Raw genomic sequence first — 10,058 nt, 5'->3', positions numbered from 1 at the left:
GAACCCAGAAGGCACTTAGACCAACAAGAACAGTTACAAAAGATTTTGATATCTTATCCATCTACAAAATGTGTCAATTGGGTTTAATCTCTAACTCTACTACGGGTTTATGATAAGTAAACACAAGCTTTAGGTGTTAATTCATGAAAACATTCAAGGTATTAAGTTAGACACAAGCTAGTTGAGTTTTGGGTATCGGCCGGGTAGAGAATGAAAATCTTTGAGTAGCATGACTCACCACTGGTATTTACCCTGATGTCTTCATCATTGCAAGATAGCTGCGGTGTTCAGCTTATTAGAGGCAGAGGCTGGAGGATATTTGAGGAACTCAGTGAGGTTGGTAGTCATGGGGCTTATGGTCACAATTTGGGAGACTGATTCCCCTTTACTTTGTAGAAACACAGGATTATTAAACTCAGAGGGAAAACAGATGCAGCAAGTTAGTAGTGATTCAAGTTGCACAGATAACGTTTGTGTTAATTGTGTTTAATGTAACCATAGCTCCAGTTTTATGCAGTCCAGTTCAGATATTATTGATTCAAATAAAGACAGGCTGAAGTCAAAATTTCTTTAGCTAAATTGACATCCAAATCATATAAGTCAGTTGAGGGCCAAAACTTGAAGCAGAGATGAGGTCAGAAACGCTGCCAAGAGCGGCAAGGAACCATATCAGAGACGTGGTCAAAGACATCAACCCGAATATGAAGTCTGGACTGCAGAGGAAAACGGACTCGATCTGGCAGAGACAGACAGGACACGGAGAGCTGAAGCAGAGGTGGGAACAGGTGAACATGATGAGCTTTATTGGCTAGAGTGAGCTGCAGCACAGCTGCACATGATTAGGCATGAAGTAAACACAAGATTTTGAGGCCAAGGCATGCTGAATCCAGATCAGGCAGTGACCAACATAATTTCAAAGCCTCACTCGAGCATTTCCTAACTCCTATGAGTTAGGAAATGTGGGTATTTTGTAAATCTGCAGGAATATAAGTTCTTCCATCCATTCATTGCATTATCTATACTTCTTACCCTCTGTTTACTGAAACCTGGTAAACTCTGAGTTTGTGAGAGACTAGAGCTAGAGATCCCTGGGCTAACCAACAGGAAGAGACAGATTCAAGAAGAGAAACCAATCAGAATTTTTTAAGACTGATTTTAGTCTTGAAACTGGCAAAGAAACGTAACTACACAACATGATACATAAAGCCCAACAAAGAGAAAACTCAGACTGTCCAGAATGTACCACAGAGCTAACAGCGTCCCCGTCTGTGTGGAGTTTAAGGACGGAGACAGACAGACTGACACACAGACAGAACGGCGTTTGAAGTTAAGCCTGTCAAGCACCGGTACATCTGACTGAGAAGCAGAGAACAGAGATCTGACGGAACCAGAGCAGAAACCCAAGTTGCTTTGGAGAAAGTAAAGAGTCATCTAACCCCACAGCAGGAATGCTCACCCTGTTTTATAATTCAGATTGTTTCCTGGTATCAGAACCAAACGATGCAAATTTGGAGGTAAATGGAACCAAACATTATTCATGCCGTTTTCCAGACTGTTTACTAGCATGACCTCTTTAGTAATTCAAGAGGAAAAACGGACCATTTTAAGAGCAGCAAGACCAAAGCTGTATAATGCAAAATAAAGAATCTCTAAAAGTTTCATGAAGAATTTCATAAATGTTGACAATTAATTAAAAAAAATATGAATCAATACAACACAATGCAACAGACCTCTTTCAATATGTTTCAACTGAGGTTTGTAACTTGGCCGTCTTGGTTCATCTTGACTAACTGGTGGCTAAACAAAGACATCTTTGTTGATGTGCGATAATATCTCTAATTACATTTTTCTGTGTAGTTCCTGACGCAAGTTGAACATCTGTGATAAAAGTAAAACTATTTGAAATAACCAGTAACAATGATTATGCGGAGTAGCTTAAGAAAACATCCTCCCTACATGCAATGAAGCCAAGTCAGATATTTGGCTCTAAATTCACTCTGTGTACGGAAATGGAACACTCTTTAAAAGAGGGCCTAAAATGATAATTCCAGCGAATAAAAAGAGCCTTGATCTTTATTTAACCACTTCAAAGACAAATCTGCTGATGTTTGGGATGGAGCTTGTTCCACAGGCAGGAACTCTTGTTGCACAAGGCTGTGCTTCCAGCTGTTTGCTTCTGAACAGGAGATGTGAATAAGTAATTACACTTCCTGCATAAAGAGGGTTTAAGTCTGTTTACATGGAATACATAAATCAGCTACTGCATTAAACTTCATAGAATGACTTTAATGATTCATGTACTCATTGTGGGCCTATGGCAGTGTAAATACAGCTTTTAAGTGTTTCAACGGTTGTATACCAGGGAGTCCTTCTCAATGAACATGCAAAGCAGAAACAATTTAGCCCTGCTTAAAGAGGGCAATAAATTAGCTATAATTGTGCAAATCCTCTCAAACATGTTTGCATTGAATTTAGGATTTTGTCACCAGGAAACAACCAGAGAATTTTTAAATACCTAAAATTTAAGTTCAATAGACTCTCTTGTTGTTTAATTAGAAGCTCTGACCAGCTTTTGCACAAACTGATTTTAAAATTCTGACGTTTATGTGGATTTGCTTTTTCAAGAAATAAAATGCAATTAAAAAAATCCTAAAAAAGACTTTAAATAAAATCACTTAAAATGTAAAAAGTTTATAATGGCCATTTTTCCTGCAAAAATCAGCCAATATTTCATTAACACAAAAATATTATCAGGGATTGAAACTTAACAAATTGGTGATAATCTTTAAATGACATTATTTAAAACCTCTCAAAAACAGGAAATGTAAACATTACAGTGCAAAACTTTATTAAGTTGCACATAAAAACTAAGAGTGAAACAATCAGTCCTCTGTAGAAATAGTCTATCTTGATATCATTTTCCCTGCATTCTGCTGGAATTATCTGAGGCTGTAAGTGAAAAGACAGGAAAAAAATATTACTGCCTATTGCATTTGTTGTAATATTTAAGACGCATTGTTAACTTTAAATCAGGTTGTTTGGCAATAACCACTATGCTATGGCACAATAGTGAAGCCACTAAACAGGTTTATGGAGCTGATTGTTACCAATGAGTTCATGCATTTCAGCTGAAGGTAAAAGTGAAAAAAGAGAAAATATTTTTCAGGTAAACATAGGAATGAAGGTCAGAGACTGTTGTACTGGGAATGTTAGTCTGGGAATTAGATTCACCCAGATCAGCAAACAGGGGAGCTGCTGCTAGCTTCCAGCTACTTCCTCATTAATAACATTAACACCAAAGTGTTTGTCGGTTTTCAACCAGTAAAACAGCAAAGTACATCAGGTTAGACATGACTCATGCAGATATCCCAGGATGACCTGCTTCCTGATGTCACTTCATGTTTGTTTTCCTTCAGTCTGTTGTTGCCAACTCTCCACCCTTTGGAAGAAGACTCTTTTTTTTTTGCATCTTGTGTTTTGCTGCAGACTGGTTAGAAATGTCCCTGCATACATGTGACCTCCACCTTGCACTGGATGCATACTGTCTTTAACTTTTCAGTAGCCACAACAAGAAAGTCTCAAAGGCTATTTCAGCATTTGATTACCAGACTATTCATCCTCCTAAAGATCAAATTACTTCATAATCATGAAGACCTTCAAGACTGTTCAGACATGACCAGATCTCATCCAAAAAAAACTTTATTCCACCATTAGCGCAACCATAATACTTTTCCGCCTTTAGTACTGACCGAAAAGCAGCATGGTTTTTCCTGCATAACTAAGTGTCTCAGCAACTGGTCAATGTGCAATTTGGAGTTTTGTGCGCTGTACAAAAGGTGGAAGCCCTATTCCACTAGAAATAGGACTTTGTGTTGAAGTGGCAGGATCATAGCACTGAACCTGTTGGCGTGGGCATCACGGGTTGTGAGCTTCAGATACTTGAGAACCTCTTGGTTGCAGCTCAAGCTGGCTTGCTTGGCTTTCATTTGGTTGGAAAGTAAATTTCGTAGTGATATTAAATAAATATTAGGCTTCTTTTTAGACTGGTGGAAGGTGATGGGACATGTGGTTGCAATGGTCATAAATTTAACTTAAATGTTTTAATCGGTTATGATACAGAAATATTGAGTGAAATTATTTATTTTTCATTTATGTCTGTTGTTGAGCTCTGGTTAAACAAAAAAGAAAAGTAAAAAAAGAAATGTTTCCAGAATCCTAAACTCAAAACCACATTTCTGTGGATGAAGAAGTGCATGTTTTCTTCTGTATCTGGAATTAAAAACCTCTGGTTTCTGCCCCTGTTGTGTTTTTTGATGAACACAGACCTGCCTGATCACAGTAATGAATGGTTGCTGACAGCACTGTCGCTGTGATGTTTTGTGGGTTTTGGGTTGTTTTTTTTTTTACTCTGAGCAGAAACAGAAAATCTTTCATTTGACCAGTCAAGAGTAACATATTTGCTACATCAGAGTGAGTCTAAACCTTGCTGCAGGATGCATTTCCATCTGTCCTGATCTGCGTCAACTCCGTTTTCCACAAAGGCACGACCCAAATCAAGAAAAGCACTCGATCGGTTCTGCATACTCAAGGATGTTTTTGTTTTACTGCATCTGTAAAATTTTGAAGCATACTGTCAACAATCTTGGGGTTTGGGGGGCGTGGTAAAAAAATCGCCCTGTCGCTTCTGCATGTTAGCCGTAATGTTGTTGTTGTGAAAAATGTAGACAAGAAACATTGGGTTAGCATAAAGTGTATGCCCTCGTAGAGCATCCCTGACCTCAGACCAGCCCAGATGAACCATTACCATCAAACTGACGTGAAACGGCTGTAAGGTGCATTAACAGCATGTTCCTCCTTTAATGAGGAGCACTGTATCTTGCCCAGTTCCTTTCATTAACATAATATTAGCATTGAAAAGGCTCAAAATAAGTGCATTTTTCTGCATGAATAATGCAAGTAAAAGACATGTCGTCCTCTATGCGTCTTTTCCACGCACGGAGCTGCTTTTCCTCTCTGAAGTAAATGTCTCTAAAAGCTTTTTTTTGGGGGGGGGGAGTGCAGTGGAGTGGACAACAAAGCAGAGCAAGAGGAGGCTATTGTGCCAAAAGAGACAGAATGGTGACAAATTATGAACAACTCATTACACAGAGGTGGTAGTTTGTAGCAAAACACAATCAGACATGGAGGGGGTTATCTCCTGGGACGTGTCGAAAGGTGCTAATAACTCTGTCAACGACAAAACGAGTCGCATTCAATTTCCCTAAAGAACAAAAACCTCGTTAATACTTTAATGTCTGAAGAAATAGGATTTTTCTCCGGTCTTTCCACTCCACTTGGTTCAGTCATTTAAATTGTTTGGGAAAACATAGTAAAGATAAACTGATGTAGAAAAGGCATGATGTGCAAGTACCATTGAGCCCATAATTATTCATACCCCTGGGAGATTTAGGTTTAAAGTGACCCAGCGGGATTTCAGACTGGATCTGATTGAGGATCTGTGGAAAGAGCTAAAGATGAGAGTGATGGTGAGGAGGCCTTCCGACCTTAAAAATGAATTAAATAGCTTTGATGTAAATGAAGGACTCGTTATTGATTATTAAGAAGGGCAATTTTCAAAGTTTTTTTTTTTCAATATGTCAATAAAAATGGATAGATTCTTACTTTTAAATTAATACATGCTTTACAGTGCTTCAATGTAAATTATACCTGCATTATTTTCTTCCAGAAACAAACTTCTTGGCTAAAAGAAAATTAATTGTTGTTTTTAGATTTAAACATTTTGCCGACGAGTCACATGGTTTATTTTCAGCTTTCAGTTTAGGTTTTAAACGGCTTTTTGTCCTGACTACAAGAAGAGCCAGCTGTACCTCTTAAATCCAAACATTTGGATGATTTGCACTGTTTTTTGACTATGTGATCATATTGATTTTCTGCGAACACACGCCATCAACCAGTCTACAGTTTATAGCGGGTGTTTTTCTCTTTTTTTTCCAAAGTGTGCAAAAATCTTTTTTTCACAGTGCCAGCAGATAATTTATGTTTGTTTCTTTGAACAGCTGGTGTCCATGTTATCCTCCAGAGTTCTCCGCTCTTGCTAGATTTTAAGTGAACTGAAGATATGCTGCTTTAGCTGGGAGATAATCAAGTCATAATATAAGACTCAACATTTATCAAAGGTGAGGTTTGCATTTGAAGAACACAAGCTCCATCTTTAATATTCTATTTGCTTTTAATATTACCACATAAAGCTAAAGTGTCGTGAATCGATACTTGATGCAGAGCCGGGTTCACAGCCGCTATTTATCTGTAAGTGCTGATGTTTGTTAGCTTTGATAAATCCCGTTTGAAATGTGTGTGTAACCTCAGTTTGGAGCGCTGCTCATAAGTGATAAGAGATCGAAAGTACAGGCTGGGATTGTAAACAGCGCTGCCTGATTCTAGCGGGTACGCTGAGATAAAATTCAGAACACAGCAGAGGAAGAACCAAACGTATTTAAACAACGTTCTTGCCTCTACCTTAATCGCTGGTTGTGAAGAGAGAAGCAGCTTTTAGGTGTGTTTACTTATTAAACCAGTGGAAAATTTAAGCCCTGGTTTTGTCTTAAAATAGCTGAGTTGTATTTCAATTAAATAAAAGCATTTATTTTTGATTCATATACTTTAATTTATGTTATGTAATTGATTATATTGATTTAAATAGCGGATTTGGTGTCATTAATTTAAATCTAATTTTCCATAGAAGAATAGCTAAGTGATATTTGCTAAAGGATCGTTGAACTGAACATAAGTCCAGCCATATTGTTCTTGACATATCGGAGCAATATGGTTTGATTCGACAGCTATCATTTTGTTTATTCTTATAGGATAAAATCAATCAGTCATAAGATTAGTCATGTTGACAATAAACTCTAACTTATGCTTGTTTTGGTGTTTTTTTATATCGATGGTCCTGAGAGCATCACTAAATCTCAATATACTGAAAGATATGATCAAATATGATGTTTAGTGATAAAAATGCACGGCTTAAAATAACAGCTGCACTGAAGCAGCATGCTTGATCTTAAGTTTTATTTTCAGGAAAGTAAATGTAATTTTGGGAATACGTGCAGTGACTGGTCTGGTGCCTAGAATTTTTAACACTTTGTCATTTTTATCATTGCTTCAATAAATATAGCCAATTTTAAATGAGCCCTACGGTACTTTTTCATCTCCTTTCTTCCAGTTTTAGTTTTAGGAAAATAAAAAGAAAAAAAAAATCCCACGTCATTAAACTTAAAATACAGTTACCTAGAAGGTGAAAACAGACTAATAAATGTGGTTTTGAAGAGTTTCCTCGCTCAGCGAAGCATGCTTAGTTAGATCAGATGAAGTGGAAATAAGCAGCCACTAAGACAAAATAATATTTGAGGTTTTGGTTTGGCACTTGCGTCCGGAAAGGTCACGTTCCCAGAGCTGTGGTTGAGGTGGAAGCAGCAGTGAAGGGGAAAAAAAAAAAAAGGATAAGCCAAAAAAACTGTATTTAAAAAGAGAGATATTAGCATCACGGAAGAATGGTACCATAAGTCCACTCTCTGCCGTTTAGCTACGGAGCTTAACGGTCAGCCTCTCAGTTTCTCTCGTGTCTGGTGAAACCGTGTAACCCTCTACTCGTCTCTTGGATTGAGTTATCAGCTGTTTGGATGCCATGGTGTTAAAGAGAGCCTCCGTGTGGGCCAGCACATGTTTCCCTGGTGGCATCATCAAATCCCTGTGGCTGGACTCCCCACTTTGCTTAATATCCCTTGTCAACAACTGCTTTGGGTTCACTTCTCGCCACTGGTATTCTAATCAGTGACTATTATGAGCTAAACAGTTACACCGGCCCTGAGGCCAGCTGCTGGCCATGTTTAGATGGGTTTGGATGCACGCCTGAATTGTGGGGGCCTGCCAGCTTGGGGGCAGTGCAGTTTGTCAGACGCTTTACAAATGGACTCAGACGCACCGTAAAAACACTTAGAAATTTATTTGTCTTTGGTGTAAGGGCCAGAAGAAGATTCCTGTTTCAGTGGTTCAAAGTTTACTCTTGTCACGATTAGTCACACAATAACTAACTTTTTGTGAACTGGTAAAAATAGAAATACACCCTTTGCTACAAATAAAGGAGTATTACTTGCTACTTTAAGTAGCACTATGCTAGTAAAGAATTGATCTTAAACTCTTTCTAATTGAAAATGAGTTAAAGTGTCTAACCGCGTTTCTCTAAATTTGTTCTGTATGTTATCAAACATGTACGAGATATGACTCTATAATGACAAAACACACAATAGATTTGCCTTTTTGCCTGATGTTTGTAGAACAAGAATATTTCATTGTTTCTCTTTTATTCATTCTTCATTGCTAGTAAGGGAGGTTTACTGACATAAATCACTTCTGATATTTATTACCTTATTTGTGTCATGAAGTGACGGTAAATTAAGATTTAAAATCTGTTGATAAACTTATTATTCTGATGGCAACAGTCATGAGAATAAGCAGACATGATGTAGCTTTAAATCATATTACTATTTCAACTAAAAAACACAACATTGACTTTTATTGGAGTTGTTCCCATCAGTGTTTCTTTCTACGCATCACATTTTTGTTTTCATGGCCATTTTTTTTCCTAACTATATTTTCTATTTTCTCGCCTGTATCTGTTTACTGTTTGTTTATTTCTTGTCGCACTGGAGCAATAATCAAATTAAAGAAAGCAGAAACAGTGTACTCAGTCAATATTATATGACAAAAAGGTTTAAAAAGAAAACTCAAACCTTCCCACCCACTTTACCTCACCAAGGTTACCACCATCCACACTAAGTCTTTTCAATGTTTTATTGATCAACTTAGAAGAATTAAATCAGCTGGATGAAACATAAAGCACAGTAATAGTATATCATACTGTTAGCCACATTGGCCATGATTTCCATCGTATACATGAGATGTTTCCTATGAGCCAAATAAGCTTCAATATAATAACAGATGAAAATAACATTGCAACATGATGAGCTACTCTAACTACTTGTTGTAGCATTTCTCTGGGAAATATAAACCATTAACTGCTTCTTCTACAAAAAAAGCAGCTTCTTTGTTCACTTGAGTGTTCACTTTACTGGTCGCCCTTCCCAATATGGTGGGCATGTTGATGTGTCACTGCTCATTCTTTCTCCTATGGGCCACAATGGAGCTTCTGCTAAGATGCACTGCCTCGTTGCTACGGTAGCACGACCTTTCACGATTTGTATTGCAACCATGGATGGAAGTAGATGAGTATTTCTTCAGCTTTAATACACATAATGTAAAGGGCAGTGAATAACTCTATTTCATAATAATTTAAATCACCATTTAAAAACTTACCTGATCTTAAATCTGTTGATCTGAAACGATAAAGCAAACACTGAAGAAATCTGGAAGGGTACAAAAACCTTTTCGTACCTCACGTTAAACCTGCATGTCAGTCTTTCTTAGTTACTAATTTCCCTTCAGAGTCGCATGAAAACCTCACTTGACGTAATTAAATTGATCTATCAAAGATATGTACTCAGGTTTTTTTTTTTTTTTTGTTTTTTTTGCTTAAGAATTTGCACACTTGAGCCATTTCCTCTCACTGAATGAGAGACTGTGTGAAAGTCAGAAAGTGATGGGCAGTGGGCGGCTTGCCAGCGTCGGTGATAAGTGGTCTACTGCAGGGCTATGAGTGTGGAGAAACCAGATAGCGGGTCCGGCAGCACTCAGCATGTTAGAGGTGAGAGACTGAGGCAGCAAGGGCAAAACACTGACAACAGCATTACTTCTAAGTGGACAGCTTGAAGATATTAACGCGAGACACTGTTTGGCCGTGTGTAGCGTTAATGATACATGAAGCAGAAGTGGTGCTGAGAGAAAATTTAACTAGGCGATTGTAAGTCAAGGTGAAACTCCCAACAGCGAGTCCCAGACTTCCGTTTGCGCTCTGGCCTTCTTTGTTTCTAACTGTCTCAGAAAGCACAAACCACCGTTTGCGACTGTGGCAGGGTTTTTATCTCACAGTGAGTTTCTGTTAC

This window comes from Poecilia reticulata, chromosome 3 (genome assembly GCF_904066995.2).
Source record: "Poecilia reticulata chromosome 3, P_reticulata-male-v2, whole genome shotgun sequence".
In the NCBI taxonomy this organism is placed as follows: Eukaryota; Metazoa; Chordata; class Actinopteri; order Cyprinodontiformes; family Poeciliidae; genus Poecilia; species Poecilia reticulata.
This window is presented reverse-complemented; position numbering follows the sequence as displayed.